Source organism: Lissotriton vulgaris, chromosome 1_2 (genome assembly GCF_964263255.1).
Source record: "Lissotriton vulgaris chromosome 1_2, aLisVul1.2, whole genome shotgun sequence".
Taxonomy (NCBI): domain Eukaryota; kingdom Metazoa; phylum Chordata; class Amphibia; order Caudata; family Salamandridae; genus Lissotriton; species Lissotriton vulgaris.
In genome coordinates this window covers 76,898,547-76,916,299 of record NC_141686.1, presented here as the reverse complement: position 1 = coordinate 76,916,299, position 17,753 = coordinate 76,898,547, and the positions used below count along the sequence as shown (strand labels likewise).

The 17,753-nt window shown below is 52.1% G+C and overlaps 1 protein-coding gene and 2 non-coding genes across 4 annotated transcripts in view; all 3 read right to left on the bottom strand.

The window, feature by feature from the left end:
* CCDC77 (coiled-coil domain containing 77) overlaps nt 1-17,753 on the bottom strand; it is a 293,054-nt gene that overhangs the window by 252,544 nt on the left and 22,757 nt on the right. The gene's annotated exons all lie outside the window — the stretch shown is intronic.
* LOC147733943 (U6 spliceosomal RNA) lies at nt 8,823-8,929 on the bottom strand. Its single transcript, XR_015307988.1, has one exon. It is a non-coding gene; the product is annotated as a U6 spliceosomal RNA (small nuclear RNA).
* LOC147733942 (U6 spliceosomal RNA) lies at nt 9,665-9,771 on the bottom strand. Its single transcript, XR_015307933.1, has one exon. It is a non-coding gene; the product is annotated as a U6 spliceosomal RNA (small nuclear RNA).

Genomic DNA, 17,753 nt, shown 5'->3' with positions numbered 1-17,753 from the left:
CTTTGTGGCGAACAGGTCTATCTCTGGATGACCCCACATTTGGAAGTACGGGTGGAGTACTGATGGATGTATCTCCCACTCGTGCATTTGGTGGCTGTACCTGCTGAGCAGGTCCACCATTTGATTGTCTTTGCCTGGGAGGTGTTCTGCCATGAGGAAGATGTTTCTCTGAATTGCCCACTTCCACATGCTCTGAGCCAGATGAGACAGCTGTGGAGAGTGTGTTCCTCCCTGCTTCTGAATGTAGTACATTGCCGTCATGTTGTCTGTCCGAATCAACACGACCTTGCTGCACAGATGTACTTTGAAGGCTTTTAGTGCCACGAAGATCGCCATCAGTTCCAGAACATTGAGGTGCATCTTCCTTTGCTGTGGTGTCCATCCCTGCACAGTGTAATGGAGTACATGAGCTCCCCAACCCTGGAGAGAAGCGTCCGTCGTCAGGATGATCTGTGGCACAGGCTCTTGGAACGGTCGTCCCTTGCAAAGGTTTCGTGGATTTCACCAATGCAGAGAGTTGTACGCCCGACCGCTCACAAACACTAGGTCTTTCAACTGTCCGTGAGCCTGAGTCCACTGACGTGCTAAGCACTCCTGAAGCGGACGCATATGTAGTCTCGCGTGCGGGACTATGGAGATGCAGGAGGCCATCATGCCTATCAACTGCATGAACACTTGCGCTGAAAGCGTGTGTTGAGGTCTGAATCTTTGTATCAGCGATTGAATGCTGTTGACCCTCACTGTGCTGTTGCTGCCAGAGTGTTTATCGTCGCACCCTGATACTGCCGTATGTGGGCGGGTTGCAGGTGGGACTTTGGGTAATTCAGTGAGAATCCCAGATCGTGAAGAAGGTGAATGGTGTGGGACATGTGCGCGGCACACTGCTGGGCTGACTTTGCCTGGATGAGCCAGTCGTCCAGATAAGGGTAGACGTGAATGTTTTGTCTCCTTAGGTGCGCCGCCACTGTCGCCAGGCACTTCGTAAACACCCTGGGTGCCGTGGTGACCCCGAAAGGCAAAACCTTGAACTGGTAATGTTGGTTTTGGATGGTGAACCAGAGGTATTTTTTGTGTGACGGGTGCAGCGGAATGTGAAAATACGCATCCTTTAGGTCTAAAGTTGCGAGAAAATCCCCCTGACTGAGCAACGGGAGTACTTGCTGCAGGGTCAGCATATGAAAATGCTCCGATAGAATGTACTGATTGAGGGGTCTGAGGTCCAGTATGGGTCTGAGGGACCCGTCCTTTTTTGGTATCAAGAAGTACAGTGAGTAAACTCCTGTGCCTCTTTTTTCTACAGGCACGAGTTCGATTGCCCCTTTTTGCAGCATGACGAGTACCTCCTGCTGCAATAAGTGCAAGTGCTCGTCGGACATAGGACGGTGTCTTGGGGGCATGTTGGGTGGAGTGGATGTTAACTCCAGACAATAACCGTACTGTATGAGCTGTGTGACCCACCTGTCTGTGGTGATGGATTTCCAGACTGGCAGGAACTGTTGAAGTCTCCCCCCGACCGGTGTTGCGTGGTCGGAGGGCAGTGACAAGGCGTCACTGTTTGTTGGTGGCAGAGGATCTGGAGTTGTTGTTTCCACGACCCCTGCCTTTGGCGCTGTTTCCACGATATCCACCTCGACTTTGTTTGGTGTATGTGGACTGTGTGTTGCCTTTATAGTACTGCGTGGTTTGGGAGAGCTGGCCTCTGGAAACACCTCTAGTGCTTGAGCGACGAAAAGAACCACCCCTGAACTGCTGGGACCGCAAGGCCCCCATGGACCTAGCAGTTTCAGTGTCCTTCTTTATCTTTTCCAAGGTGGTGTCCACCTATGGGCCAAACAGATGATCAGGGTTAACTGTCTGATTAAGAATGGTGGTCTGGATCTCTGGCTTAAATCCTGAGATTCTGAGCCAGGCATGTCTTCTCAGCATTACGCTAGTGTTGACAGCTCTGGCCGTGGTGTCAGCCGCGTCCAGTGCACATTTCATAGAAGCATTGGATATTAGCTTCCCTTCCTGGATGAGCATCTCAGCTGCCTCCTTGTATTAGTCTGGCAGGTGCTGCAACAGGGTCTCTAGTGTGTCATAGTGTGCCCTGTCATACCTCGCTAGAAGTGCTTGTGTATTAGAAATGTGCCAGATATTGGCCGCTTGGGCTGCCACCCTTTTCCCTGATGCCTCAAACACCTTAGATTCTTTATCTGGGGGAGGAACATCACCCGTTGTTTGAGAATTAGCCCTTTTCCGGGCATTTGAAACAACAAGAGAGTCCAAAGGTAACTGTCCCTTGATGTAAGTCGGGTCAGTAGGCGCCGGCTTGTACTTTTTCTCAATCCTAGGGTTTATCACCCTGGCTCTGGTAGGCTCTTTAAAGATCTCCCCAGCATGTTTTAAGACACCCTTCAACATAGGCAGAGTCTTGACAGTTCTCTCTGAGACGGAAAAGGTGTCAAAAAGAAAGTCCACTTCAATGGGGTCAGCATGGAGCTGGACGTCATGATTTTTATCTGCCTGTTCAATGAGGGCATTAAACGTCGCTGAATCGTCTGTAGGCGACGTTTTCACAGCATAGAGTTGAGTGTCTGGGGCAGAGTGAGGATCACCTGGGTCAGCACCAGCGGCCCAGGGCTCATTGGTATCTTCAGGGTCTGTGTAGACAGGATAGCTGTACTCATCCTCATCATAACCTTCCCCAGCGTCCACGTCAGAGTAAGTGGGTGAGACATCATGGCCATGTGGAGAAAGTGGTTCCACAAGAACAGGAGTTGAAGTGGAATCCTTCTTTTTCTTTAAAGGAATTTTGTAGGACTCCATTGGCTGTTCCGGGGCAATTTTCTGTTTATGGAGGGAAAGTCTGCCCGTTTCGGCATCGATAAAGTGTTCTTGTTGTTCTTCCAACGAAGATTGTCGATGCTTTAAGGTTGGGACCACTGTCGTCGACTTCGGCACCGAGGGCACCTTCTCGGGCACGCTGGCGCCCATCCTAGGGGTGAAAGCCTTCGGCACCACTTTCGGCGGAAACGTGAAGTGAATGGACGTCAACGCTTTGTGAGGTTTCTCGACCGGCTTCGAAGGTGTAGGATCTTTTGGGCCGACAGTCGAGGCCTTTTCTTTGATGCGCTTCAGGGAGTCCGCCACCTGCTTGGAGAAAGCGGCGGACGGCCACGCCGAGTCGACGGGATCCTTCGAGGCACCACTAGACGTGGACTCGTGGGTCGTGCCGCTCTTGGGCTTGTCTTGTTGACGCGGAGCCTCGAGAACCTTCGGATCACCGAGTCCATTGTTGGTGTCGATCGTCTTCGGCAACGATTTACTCGGCTCGACCACCTTGACCTTTGTCTTCGGCGTGGCAGACTTCGTGTCGACGCCTTTGACCTGTGTCTTTGGATCGACAACACCCTTCTGCTTCATCGGCACCGACGACTCCGAGGTCTTCGATCCGACTAAAGTAATGCTCACTTTCGGTTTCGAGGGGGGCACCAGTGCTTTCGCTTGCGTCAAGACTGTTGGTTTTACTTTCGGTTTTGATTTTGCAGGGTGCGGCTCAATAGTAATGTCCGTAGCTGAGCCCGAAGGCGGGCCGAAGAACCCATTGTAAGATCTTGGGTAAGGCCTAGTGGCGATCCCTCGACCTGAGCCTGTTGAAGCGGTACGGCCCCAATGTCAGTTTGAGTTAGCTCCTCGCTCGAGCTATCTTTCATGGCCCCAAAGGCCCCGTCTTCGCCCCCTACCTCGTCAACGACTTCTTCCGCTTCGAACATTTCAGCGTCCGCGCCGTAGTTATAGTCGACCTCCGACGCGGGATTCGACAAATTTTCACCAACTTCCCGGTCAGCTCCCTCATCATCCCCGGCATCGAAGATGTCCACAGGCGCCGGTGCAGTGTGCTGGGCCTCCTGGCGCGCAGCACGTCGATGCTTAAGCGTCTTCTTGGATCTGAAACGGGAACAAGCCATGCAACTGGCTTCATCATGATCCGGCGACAGACACTTGTTGCACACCGGGTGGACGTCGATGTGGGGGTACTTGGAGTTGCACACGGGACATCTCTTGAACGGGCTCCGCTCCATGATGATCAGTCGATGTGGCGTCGACTGGGCCCTCCGCGCCGAAAGCACGTGGTTCTCTGGAATCCGGCTCGGAACCGAGCAGGAAGAATCAGGCACCGAACGCAAGACTATACCAACGAAGAAAACCAAAGACCTTTTGGCCTTAAGAAAGTTTTTTATCGATTCCGGCTAGAGGGAACCAATATACATCCGAACCCAATGGCAAAAAAAAAACAATCTGAGGATGGAGTCGATGCCCAAGCGCACTGTGGTCCAGGGGACGAGCGACCTATCTCGTGATACTTCGAAGACTCTTCCAGGACAACAATGAGCGATCATCCGGACCCAACACTAGGCGGCGATCTATGCACAGATATGAATTCAGCAGCCTCGAACCCAATGTACTGCTCATGTACCTTGGAAACATTGACTTCAAGATATTGTAAACAGATTACCTCCATGTTGTGTTCTTACTGTTCCTCTACTGTCCATACATCAACTCCAGCAAGTAAAGCTGTTTGTTTCCTCAAGATAATGTTTCTATCATATGGTGTTCCTCCTCAAATGGAATTTGATCGGGCATCTCTCAGTCCTTGTTCAAAATCCAGTCCATGATTACTCCCAAGAAATGGTTGACCTGTTAAGACAACCACAGCTCCCAGCACCGATTCGGACATTTTCCCTGTTCACAGACAGGTCTAATGGAAGATATGAATTTATCCTTGTTCCTTATCCCTAGCCACCTATAGTTCGGACCTTCGGGAATGGCACTGCTTCACATGCTTGTTGATTCTAGCCTCAAGCCCCCTAACATTAAAGCTGAGAATTCCCCATCATCAAATGAAAGCGGCATTGCTAGCATGCGTGTAGAATTACACACGAAAAGAGGCTCAGTGTTGCCGGTAGATGGACAAGCAAGTTAAAGTGGAGGACAGATGAATCCAGGAAGCCCTACAATGAAGAGAAAATATTGGGAAGACAAAAGTTGGAAGGAACACTAGCCAACAAGTCTGAAATCCTGGAGAAAGATGGGAGAACACAGAGTCCAACGTGATACAGTTGACCAGTCTCAAAGAGGGAGGGCATTTACAACATGAACTGACGCTGCCATCACCAAGGGAGAGCAGTGCCAAACCAATAGCACTGTAGAGGAAAGGAGACAGAACCTGAATGGCTATATGGTTTGATCTATAACTCTAATACATCCATCTACAGCGATCTGACAAGTTGAGGCAGATTGAAAACTGGATGAAAATAAGTCTAAGGTTACTAGTAAATTCTTAAGGGCACAACTATTGCTACCCTTATGTCTGTAAATGGTCTGCAAGTATATCAAGACAAGGTGAAAAGGAATGAAGGGAAAGCATTGAAAAAAGACACATGAAGAAGAGATCAGTCATACCCAATAGCCACTACTCATATAGGGAACCTCAGCCAAAGAATATAGGCGCCTTTAGGCAGGTTCTACATACCTGGATACAAACTATTTTACTCATGGTCCCTTTCCTTTTTGCCAGCCGTATCAAATAATTAATATGCCCCAGCTTAAAAAAAAGTGCAAATATAAATAAATCTATAAAAGCTCAATCATCCATCTCCTTTTATCCATTGGAAAGTTTCAAGAAGCAAACTTAACCACTGCAGTACAATGCAAACCATCCTAACGGTTTACTCTAATGGTGGATATTTTGTCTCCTCATACTACTACTTATTGAGGCCTCAATATAAAATGATTCAGCACCTGTAGAATATTTGCCTGCATATAATTTACAATGGCATAGGTGTAGAACAAAAACTACGAGATAGTTTTAGCAAGACAATACGTTGATAGCACTCATTGGAAGAGTAGCTCAAAGTAAGGGTGTAAGCAGTAACCATATACATCAGCGTCTGCATCTCCTAATTATCTAATCACACCCAGGTCTATAGGATATGCGATAGCAAAATGCTGTGATAATGAAGTGCTTAGTTACTGGTCATCAAGTGCAACAAGAAGAAAGAAATATAAAGCGAGCAGCATTTCTAGAACCATTAAAAACAAAGACAAGTACATTTAAGCACCAATAGAGGTAACGGTCGAGGCAATACAGAAAGGCGGTATTAAGACATCCTTAAAGATGGAAAGCAAAAGAAAAGGAAAAGGTTAGGGGTTGCCTAAGGATGTCAGAAATGTACTAGCTAGCCCCACCCAAATTTTGTGGTGGCCCTTGACGTAGTTATTGTCAATGAACTTCAGTTTTAAATCTGATTCAAGAAACAAAGGTTTCAATGGCCAGCTGAACAGATGCCTTATGTATTTATTTATACTTTCTTCTATTGTGTGCAACCTTGAACGTGCAGGACACTGTACACCAACAACAGCACGAGTGCAGGGTATCTAGACAAGGGACAGGCTAGCAAAAAGAATCAACATTATAGAATACACCACTGGCAAGAATAAAGATCCGTCGTACAGAAGGCTGCTGGCTGAGCTGCTGCATTTTAAGACTGGAACAAGAGGGAAGATGATGAGAGATAGAGAGAGGACAGAAGGCGCTAGCAGTTAGGTTGGGAAGGGGAGGTTGATGTTGAGGGGCACAACATAGGTTGGAAACTAACACATTATGAAGACACAGAGGGAGGTTATGGGAAACGCTCATTCACCATCATTCCTCCAAATGAATAGAGAAATTCAATATTGATTCCTGTCCAAAGAGGCCCACTGATGATCCATGGAATTATCATTTGCTTGCTATGCTTTGCCAAATGGAACATTTTCTTGGTGAGGGTTTTCTTGGGCTCATGGAAGATTAGATTCAGGCATATGGCAGGCAGCCCTAAATACAGATACGTTTTCGTAGAGCTACAGCCTAAAAGTGATGGCATACGTGGACGCAACAAGGGTAAGCAACCAAGACCAACTATTAACTAAACTAAAAGGCTAAAAGTTCCAATAGGGCTTCCTTACACAATACAAGTAGAACTGCACTAGCCAAACAAATGAGCGATGGTTACTAAAAACAAGACAATTCCTGTTACAAGGCGCCTGGAAAAGGGATGTACATTGGCTTAGGTTCAATTTAATCTGCAAATTTCTTAATCTAGAGGTCCCAGACGACGATTTCTACTGAGGCTGGGAGGGGGAAAATGCCCCGGTTACTTACCGGTAATCTTCATTACTCCGAGTATAGTCTTCCTCGCCACATGATTTACACAGTGAGCTTTAGCTCCACAACAGAACCCTCCAAAGCAAAAAAAAAACACCTCCCACCCCCTCCCAACATGGCCGACCAGTCCCACCTGACCTCTATAAGAGGCGGACCGGCCCAACCAACAGCCTGATCTACCAAGCAAACAATGAAGCCGATAGCCAGACAGGGAGGGGGGGAGGGAACTCATGTGGCGAGGAAGACTATACTCGGAGTAATGAAGATTACCGGTAAGTAACCGGGGCATTACCTCCTCGTTAGTCTTCCTCGCCACATGATTTACACAGTGAGCAAATACCCAAGCCAACAAGGCTTCATTGACCACCATAACAACAACACCACATGGTGATGCAGAGAAACCAACACAAGGTTGATGTAGAATAAACGAAAAGAAAACAGGGTTCACAGGAAACCCGAAATCAAGACCACCAGAAAAAGAAGGCCAACCCGGAGCCGCAGCTCCAGCACTCAGAACGGCCCCAGCGAAGTCCCCCCGGGACTGCTAGAGACCCACGAACAAGGCGGGGGACGACCACGCCGAAGCCCGAGAAAACTCCACAGAGGAGACACCCATGAAGGGGGCCCCGGGAACAGAGCCACACCCCGCGGACCGACCCTGGACCCCCGCCGGAACCACCGAACCCAGCGAAGCGCAGGGAAGGTGCTAGCCTGCGTAAGCCAGCGAACCAAGGCGGAAAGAGAGGGCTAGTGGCCCGAACGAACCGGACCCAAAAGACACCAATAGGCCATCCCACCGGGAAAGGGACGACGAGCGGCAAGAGAAACCAAAACCGCACACCGGACAACCAGCACGGACAAGAGAGGAACCTTGTCGGCCGGGAAAAGGCGGTAAGATACCACCCGAGCCCGGGACACCAGGGAAGGAACCCCGGGAAGGCAACGGGGGACAAACCGGAGGAACAGCCAGTCCGGCAAGACCCGCAACAAGGGCGGGGAGCGGAGGCACGACCCCCGCACGCCCCCCACTGCCACCAGGAATAACACCACCTCAAAGGTGAGGCCGAGGCCAGGGGCACAAAGGGCGGACCCTGAAGAGCTCGTAGAACGAGAGAGAGAACCCAAGGGGGAGACAGGCAGAGCGCCCGAGGGCGACGGAGAAACAAACTCCGGAGCCAAGCGAGCCACCAGGGAAACCAGCCCGTCGAACACCGGACTGCGGAAGGCCCGCAAGGCCGCCCAACGGGCCCCCCGGGAAGAAGGAGCCACGCCCAAGGAAAAAAACCCCACAGCCGGGAAATCCAAGACCCGCAAGGGGTCCACGGAGGCGCGGGTATCACAACGCGCCAGAATCAGGCCTGCAGACGGAGCCAGGCCAGCCGAAGGAGCCGGCCAACACCGACACCGGACCAACCACGGAACAGGAAGAACCGGGATCTGCCCGTAGGCCTGAACCGCCCGCTCGCAACAGGAGAGGGTACCAGGGGCGGCGGACCCCGCCGGGGGCCCAAACAGGAACGCCACCGGCATGCGCGTGCCAACCATGCGCCGGGGCCATGTCAAACTGCACCGTAACGTCCCAACAGTAGTCCACTCGCAGTCGAAGTGAGCACCCAGGAGCACCCCGGCCCGGCTACTTATGGAACGCTGAACGAAGTCGCGTGTCACCCTTGCGCAGGGGCCACGCAAATCAACTCTGTATAGTTCCAATTGTTGTGCAAGTGCTGCCGAAGCGAGCACCCAAGCAAATCCAGCAGAGGACCCGCGATAACAGAGGGCACGGGGGAAACGCGTACAGTAGACCGAAAGGCCAAGCGAAAGACAGGGCAACCACAAGGACCCGGGCAGAGAGACCAGAACCTGGGCAGGAGGGCCGAGACCCCCTCCGTGAACAGAGCCACCGGCGGCCGACCGAGACGATGCCCCGGGCGCCGAAACACCACCGGGGTCAGGGCGAGACCAGGCAACGGAGGCCAGGACCGACACAGTCGAACCGCCTCCACCAAGTCGGACCCCGGGGGAAAGACAGCCCGAAGGGACAGGACATGCGCCAGGTCGACCGACCCTCGAAGCCCTGGTGAAAAAGACGGCAGGCCAGGAGGACTGCCAGCAGCCCCCGAAGCACGAGGAGCTGCGAGACTGCAGGAGCTCCCAACGACCCCCAAACGCCCCGGCCAACCCCCCCCCGAAAGAACCAGAGGGAAGAACCGGGACCAGGCACACGACCCCCGAAGGAGGACAAGCCCGAGACGGGGGCCGAAGGGCCCCTCGCACATAGTGCAGGGAGCCGATGGAGGAGAGACACCGCTGACGAGACGCCTCACCCACGAAAACGACGAGGCCGAGAAGGACCCTACGTCCACACAGGGAACACCCAGACCCCCACCCGGCGAAGAAGCACCACCAGGCGGGCCAGGAGCACAGTCCCCACCCATGGGCCCAGAAAAACTCCACAGGCGAGACAAGGGAAGGAGAAGGCATTTGGAACGTTTCACGAATGTGCGTGTCCTCCTCGCGCAGGGGCCCTGCTAATCCCCTCAGTATCGTTCCAATTTAAGTATATGTGCTGCCGAAGCGAGCACCTCTAACCTTCCGAGAAGGCGGAACCCGCGGAAAACCGCAAGACAGGGCACCGGCCAGTAAGCTCAAAGAGCCCAAGAACCCTAACAGCAACGTCCCAAGAGGGGACGCAAAGGAGGCGACAGCACCCCCCCCCCCCCCGGGAATCCCAGGGAGGGAGATGGCCAGCCCGAGCCCGGGAAAAGCCAATTTTTGTAAATGTGCTGCCGAAGCAAGCACCCGAAAACCCGGGCCCGGAAGCCCAGAACGCCCCACGTGAAGGCTGACACCCCGAAATCCGGGGGGAATGTCGAAGGGCCCCATCGCAAGAGAAGGCGAGACGCCCTCATCCCTAGGGACGTAAAACACCGCAGTGGACCCCTCCAGGCCTTCCCAGTGAGGCGTCCACTCCTGGGCACCCACAAGGTGGAGGCCAGGCATCCATAGCGTTGCGGGGGCCCTCCCGGAGATTTAAGCAAGCTATTGCCCCGAGTTGTAGAGCGGGACTCCATGGTAGGAATATGCACCGAGGCGAGGACAATCAGGTCGGTGGAATGCTCGAGCCCAAGACCCGACGCTGCGGGGAATCGAACACCGGTCCCGGGCTAGACCTCCGCATCAGGGTCTGCTGCTCTAACCCTTGAGCCACACGTCTCCACAACCTGGCGCGTGACCACCCAGCACAGGGGCCACGCCAAAACTTCCGTCGCGTAAGCGACCCAAGAAAAGCGCAGAACACCCCCTAAGGGTCTCAAGGCGCCGGAATGAATGCCTAAAACCTACCGCACCCGGTATTCCCAGGCCGACCCCCATCCAGGGCCCAACCAGGCCCGACCCTGCTCCACTACTGAGAGCGTACGGGACCAGGCGCTTACAGGTCGGAACGGCCCAACGCCGCAGTGGTACCCTCTGGCACATTCAGGAGGAGGCAAGGCAACCTAAGCCTCGTGGGGGTCGTGCAAGCGACAAACCCACGCCAGTGCCCAGAGAAGCATAATGGGAGGCCACGAGTGGGAAAAGGCACCGAGGCGAGGAAAAAAACCGGGCCCTGGCACCCCATGAACTGAAGACCCGCCGCGGCAGGGGACCGACCCCGGCCCCCGGGCCAAACCACCACGGGAAAGCTCTGCCGCCATGGCAGGATTCGAACCCTGGCCTGTGAGGGCTGTCCGCACCGAAGGTACAAGTCCATGGAAAAAAAATGCAGCCGCAGCGAGCATCCGGAAAAGGGGAGGCTCCGCCGATGGCGACGGAAGAGGGGCCAGGACTTTATGAGGTCGATTACGGCCCCCTGTAGTGGACGCATCAGTCCATTGAGCCCTCAATCTGGCTACACGCCCCAGACTGCACAGTCCACGGGGGAAACACGGGCCCCCCGGATGACAACCGGAACAGCCGTGTCCCCCTGAACGCCGGGGACAATACCTCGCATCAGCAGAGCCGCCCGAGGACGGCAGACACTAGCGGATTGGGTGGAACCCAGCAAACACACATCACCGCCCATGCAGGAACGGATCCTTCGTGGGGGCAGACCCACCAACGGCATAAGCCTCACCTGTGAGCCTCCTCGGACCCTCCTAAGGGCGTCAGCACCGCTCCGCGTGCCGCCGCGCAAGCCGCCTGCAAGCGAACCTGCAGCCCTGGTCGCTACCGAGGCCGTACCTGGCCGAGCGATGCCCCGCCCCCTAGAGGCGGGAGGCACTCGTAGCCAACCCCCGCGCTGCAACCAGCCGCGGGACCCAGGAAATGCAAGAAAACCCCGTCAGGAGGCGGAAGCGACCAGCGCCGTGACCCGAGGCAGCAGACCAAACACCCGGACCCGACCAGCTGAGCCCCCGAGGACCCGCCGACCGACGAGGTAGGTGCAGTCAGCAGCTAGGCTTCGTAGTACCGAAGAACAACGGTATCTACAATTTTCGGGATTTAATGTATGTCTATTGCAAGACCAATCTTCCACATTATGAGAGTCAACGCAACATGCAGGCAAACATTACTCATTTTCGCCCAACGTGGGGCTCGAACCCACGACCCTTAAATGAAGATTCACATACTCCTGCAAGCGCCGAAGCGACCCCGTGCGAGGCACGGTATACGCAGGCAGGCCAAATCACGGGGGCATGGCCAGGGGCCACACACTGCGACGCGAATATGGCCAAAGACTGGAGACGCCGGGGATTAACCCCGGCGCCCTCTACATGCAAAATATGCGCACCACCACTGAGCAAGTCTTCAGCAGACAGGAATACCAGGGAAACGCGCCGCACCAACGCGTGCAGGGATAAAGTGGAGCCAAATGCGTAGTGGAGTCGTAAAGAGTAACTCTATCATAGGAATATGTTTGTTTGTTATAGTCCACTGCTAGACAGCGTGAGCCCCAAGGACCCACGCCAGGCGTTTCAAAGGTAACCGGGGCCCCAGCATACATACAGGAGGACCCCCAGCGCCGGACCCAAAGCCCACTTAGAGGCCAGGGCCCATTAGTAACGACCTGGGGATACACGGGAATGACCAAACACCCCACATCCCCGGCCGCCCCCCCCCCCCCCGTCTGTAAACCCCTGGCACGCTAGAGCAGCACCTAACCGGCCCCATAGGACCGGGGGAAGGAAGAGGGGGGGGGATTTTTTAGGCCTAAGGCACCAGGGACCGCTAGAGCAGGTCCTCCACCCTAAACCCCAAGGGCCAGCTTACGCCGGCCCATCTTACCTGAACAGCGCCTCTGGAGAGTATCGCGCAGAACAAAAAAAAACAGGCTGTTGGTTGGGCCGGTCCGCCTCTTATAGATGTCCGGTGGGACTGGTCGGCCATGTTGGGAGGGGGTGGGAGGTGGTTTCTTTTTGCTTTGGAGGGTTCTGTTGTGGAGCTAAAGCTCACTGTGTAAATCATGTGGCGAGGAAGACTAATGAGGAGGTAATGTTTAGTTTACACCTAAGCTGATGATGCAGTCCTACTGTATATGAGTACTACACTGTTGTAGGAACATTGGTAGGTTACATCAATGGTAAACATTTAGAGCAGGTGAAAAAATGATGACTTACTTAATGGGATCACAGATAATGAACATGCACGCCAATGTGAAAAAAAGCAACACAAAGCTAGGCAGGGTCCCCTTACACAGTGATTGGGCAGCTCTGAAAAAACAAATAGTGGATGCACCAGGACACCTCTAGTTAAAGCTAACACTTTCCATGGCAGTGTAGTTCAGCCTTGCTTCTGGTGAAAGGATAGAGTTCAACACAAAGGAAAACTCGGTGAACATTATTATTCCTTTGCATTATTACATGTCTCAAGTTAATTTGCCTCGAATTGGCACCGAGTAAGGTGAGAGAGGTCACTTATTGCAATAAAGGTCACTTTTTGGGACCATATCCATGCAAAAACGAGAACCTTGTTAAGGTTATCTCTTGAAACAGTGGCACAAAAAAATCGTTTGTCTCTTTGTCTGATGACGGAAGAGAGCTAAAGCCCAAATGCTTCTGGTCAGTCGTTTTCAGACATCTTAAGAAAAACCATGCAAACAAATATATATATATATTTATTTCTGATCTTTTACTGTGGTGAAAGTGGTCAACACTAGACAACTGGCAGACTTATGGTAGGCTGGGAAAGCCACAAAAATAAAGATTAGAGATAACTGGATATGCAAATCAAACAGAATATATGAGACTTGGGTTCAACGAGTTTTGAAAACCCATTCCCATCTTAGAGTATCGCCAGAAGAAAAACATGATAAATCTATCTATAAATGATTCTCAAATGAATTTGATAACCCTTGACAATGCTTCATGGCCTTGGAGAATGATGGAAGAGATCAGTTTATTGCCTTGAAGATGTAATACTGTGTGCTAAACTTCTGTTATGGAAAATATTACTGTGACACTAATGAAAGTTAGTAAAGTTCATGATTTATTACAAGCTGGTTTTTTTCAATATATCTAAGGGATATTTGAATATTTATATCAATCTATTTTTATTACGGATGATCAATCAATAGACGTATTTATAAGTTTGTTTTTTAACTAGAATAAACTTTTTTCATTTTTGATTATAATAGTTGTACCGTTTTTAGGTCGAAGCCTGCATTGCAGGGCATGCTCTGCTGTAGGCAAAGAGATATTGTGAGCAGGGGATTTCAGTATGGTGTGAAGCCACGCCCCTTTTTTCCATTGGCAGGCCTCTGGAAACGGAGGCCTACCATTGGAAAAAGCTCCTGTTTAGCAGATTTGTCAGCTCTGGATCCCGCCTCTCGAGGACTCAATGACCTGCCTTACGGTAGCACGACAATATTTTTAGAAATATTGCCTTGGCAACCATGAGGCAGGTCAGGGAGTCCTGGGGGGGCGGGATTCAGTATCCTGTTCCCGCCCCCTTTTTTTTATTTTGTGTGCGTGCGCTTATCGTCATTGTTGCCTCGTTCTCCTTGGTGGAAGGATACATTGCAGTGTACGCAAATGAGGGCTTTCACGGCCGCGCAGCTTTACTGCAGCGCGGCCAATGCTTGTTCCTTGTAGCTGCTCCGGTTGCCTTGTGCCGTGCTTTTCTCCTACCCCGGGCCAGCCACAACTTCCTTTGAATATTTTGGGCTCCTGCCCCTTTAAGAGCTCGCTGACGGCCAGCCCCACCTGGCCACGGAGCCCTTTCAGCTGTATTTCTGCTCAGGCTGCCTTGCGCTGTCTTTCCTCCCTCCCCGGGCTTCCATCTCTGCCCTTGTGGGAGGGTACTCACCAGTGCGGGACCTTCGGCTCCCTCCTGATGTCCAAGGCTTGAAAAGAGGGGGGGGGGGGTGCCTGGACGCTCCGCTGGTCTTCCCCTAGAGAAGGAAGGTGCTCGCCTGCCCAAAGCCCTCCGCTCCCGCTGCCGTTCTCAACGCTCTGTGGATTCAGCTTCTCTTCCCAGTGAGCTGTGCCATGAAAAGTGCTTCGCCCCGCTGGGTCTGGGTGCTCCTGGAAGGCCACCGAGTTCTCTTCCGCTCTAAAGGCTTCCGAAGTCATACCGTCGTCTCCCCTGGTCGGTCCTCAAGCCAGGTGAGCCTCTTCACTCTCTTATCTGCCGGGGGGGGGGGGGGGGGGGGGGGGGGGGTTTGAGTGATTTCTCAGGCCCGTACCCCTTATTTACCCCCCCCCCCCCAGCTGTTAGCAAACTCGTCCCCGTATTGGGTCCGTCCTAGCTTACCCTGGTTTTCATTACTTGCCTGAACTGTGGGATTTAGAGCACAGTCTCCTCAGGGGGCTCCTGCTCTTGGATCCCACATTTCACCTGCTGACTTGCTGCACTCCTTGTCTTCTTCTGGATCTTCTCTGTCGTCCTCCTCTCCTCGCAGGTTTTGATGTAGGCATAGTTTTCTCTCTCTGCCCCTCCCTGGCTGGTGGACTCCTCCAATGAGGCTTTCCTCGATTGGTGTCCTCGGCTTGTCACGTCCTCCTGTCCTGCTGCTCCTGGGTGATGTCTGCTGCCTCATGCCAGCCATCTCCCATTATCCATTGTGGGCTTTTTATGGGCTGGCTCTTCTCTTTGTCCGGGGTTTAGCCTCTAGAATGCTCTTACAGATGCCCTCCAGGTTCCTCCTTTGGGCCAGAAGATGAGAGATAATTCATGCCTGACTCTCCTGAATGATACTGCTTAAGTGTCACCTGAAATGATGGCCTGAACCGGACGTATAAGGTAAGGCTGCTGGGCAAATCGGTGGATTTTTCCATGGAAGTTCTCTATCTTCAAAAAGCACCGCCAATAGTTCCTAGTTTCTGGATCTACCAGATGCACACATTGTATTTATTTATTTTCAGCATCCCAGAACGTTTATAATGTGATCCAATTGAAGTCTGTGTAGTAGTTCCTCTGGTTGCATGTATTTGTTTATAGTCCCACTTCGCACAACTTAATGTTCGGTTCTTTCTGCACCCTACAAGTGTTTCTAGCACTTAACGCATGAAAGTATTTTATGCTGATTTGATCACGGCTGAGAGGAGAGTCTCCACGATGTGAATGAGTGTCTCCGGCTGGACAGCTTGTTTCCCTTTCCTAACATCCTTCCTTCATACCTGCACCGTCCTACCTGTCTTACGTAACAACCTCTAGCTTTTCCTCCTATTGCACGTCTTCATTTTCTTATGCTTTATTCTCCATAATTTCTCTCTCTCTCTCTCTCTGCCTCACTCTCTCTACAAGGAGTCATCTCAGGAAATCGTATATTTGTCTTTTTGATGGATGTTTTAGCTAATCAAAACTAATCCGAGCCACTGCAATCAGTGACTTTTAACAGTGGGCTGATGTGCCAGGTGCGCTGCTGGAGCCAGCTTTGATATCAGCAGTCGGCCGGGCAGCGCCGCTGTGCCCCTAGTGTCGCAGCGTGGGCTCCGATAACACCCCTGAATATCTTGCCTACTTGGAAAAACAGGTACAGAAGGCAGCAGCCAGGAGCATGTCCCGGTATATATGATGTTGTGAACTCTGAACGGCCAAGTCACGGCTAATGGCATTTATCTTGACATGTGACACCGACCCATGCTGTAAGGCACAGTGAAGACGCAGCCTCGCAGTGACAGCGCCCTCTTATGTTAGGATCTCGGTAAAGCAGTGTCTCACCCAAACACATGTTCAGAGTGGACTTTTTTTGTTGTTGCAGTTTTATATAGCGGGGAGGTTAAAGGATTTGCCCAAAATCACAGGGTGCTTGAGCCTCCCACCAGACTCGAACTTGGTTCCCAAGCTTGTAAGTCAGCTGCTCTAGCCGTTAAGCCACATCTTTAAATACTGAACCAAGTATTTGCCTCCTAGTACATTATTCCCCTTTGCACCCTTCTCCCTCTGCCGTGCACCCTTCTCCCCTATGCCTTGCACCCTTCTCGCCCTCTGCCTTGCACTCTTCTCCCCCTCTTCCTTCTCCCCCTTGCACCCTTCTCGCCCTCTGCCCTGCACCCTTCTTGCCCTCTGCCTTGCACCCTTCCCGGCCTCCCCCTTGCACCCTTCTCCACATCTGCCTTGCACCCTTTTCCACATCTGCCTTGCACCCTTCTCCCCCCTGCCTTGCACACTTCTCCCCTCTGCCTTGCACCCTTCTCCCCTCTGCCTTGCACCCTTCTCCCCAACCCCCTTGCAACCTTCTCCCCAACCCCCTTGCACCCTTCTCCCCCTCAGACTTGCACCCTTCTCTACCTTGCACCTTTCTCGCCCTCTGCCTTGCACCCTTCTCGTCCTCTGACTTGCACCCTTCTCGCCCTCCCCAGTGCACCCTTCTCCCCTCCCCCTTGCTCCCTTCTCCCCCTTGAACCCTTCTCCACCTCCGCCTTGTGATATATTGTCAAGTCTGATCCCCTCCCCACACTATCTATCTATCTATCGCCCTCTATCTATCTATCGCCCTCTATCTATCTATCGCCCTCTATCTATCTATCGCCCTCACTCTATCTATCTATCCTCACTCTATCTATCCTCACTCTACCTATCTATCGCCCTCACTCTATCTATCTATCTATCGCCCTCACTCTATCTATCTATCGCCCTCACTCTATCTATCTATCGCCCTCACTCTATCTATCTATCGCCCTCACTCTATCTATCTATCGCCCTCACTCTATCTATCTATCGCCCTCACTCTATATATCTATCTATCGCCCTCACTCTATATATCTATCTATCGCCCTCACTCTATCGATCCTCACTCTATCTATCCTCACTCTAGCGATCCTCACTCTATCGATCCTCACTCTATCTATCCTCACTCTATCTATCCTCACTCTATCTATCCTCACTCTATCTATCCTCACTCTATCTATCCCCACTCTATCTATCCTCACTCTATCTATCCTCACTCTATCTATCTATCCTCACTCTATCTATCTATCCTCACTCTATCTATCCTCACTCTATCTATCTATCCTCACTCTACCTATCTATCAATCCTCACTCTACCTATCTATCTATCCTCACTCTACCTATCTATCGCCCTCACTCTATCTATCGCCCTCTATCTATCTATCTCCCTCACTCTATCTATCTATCTATCACC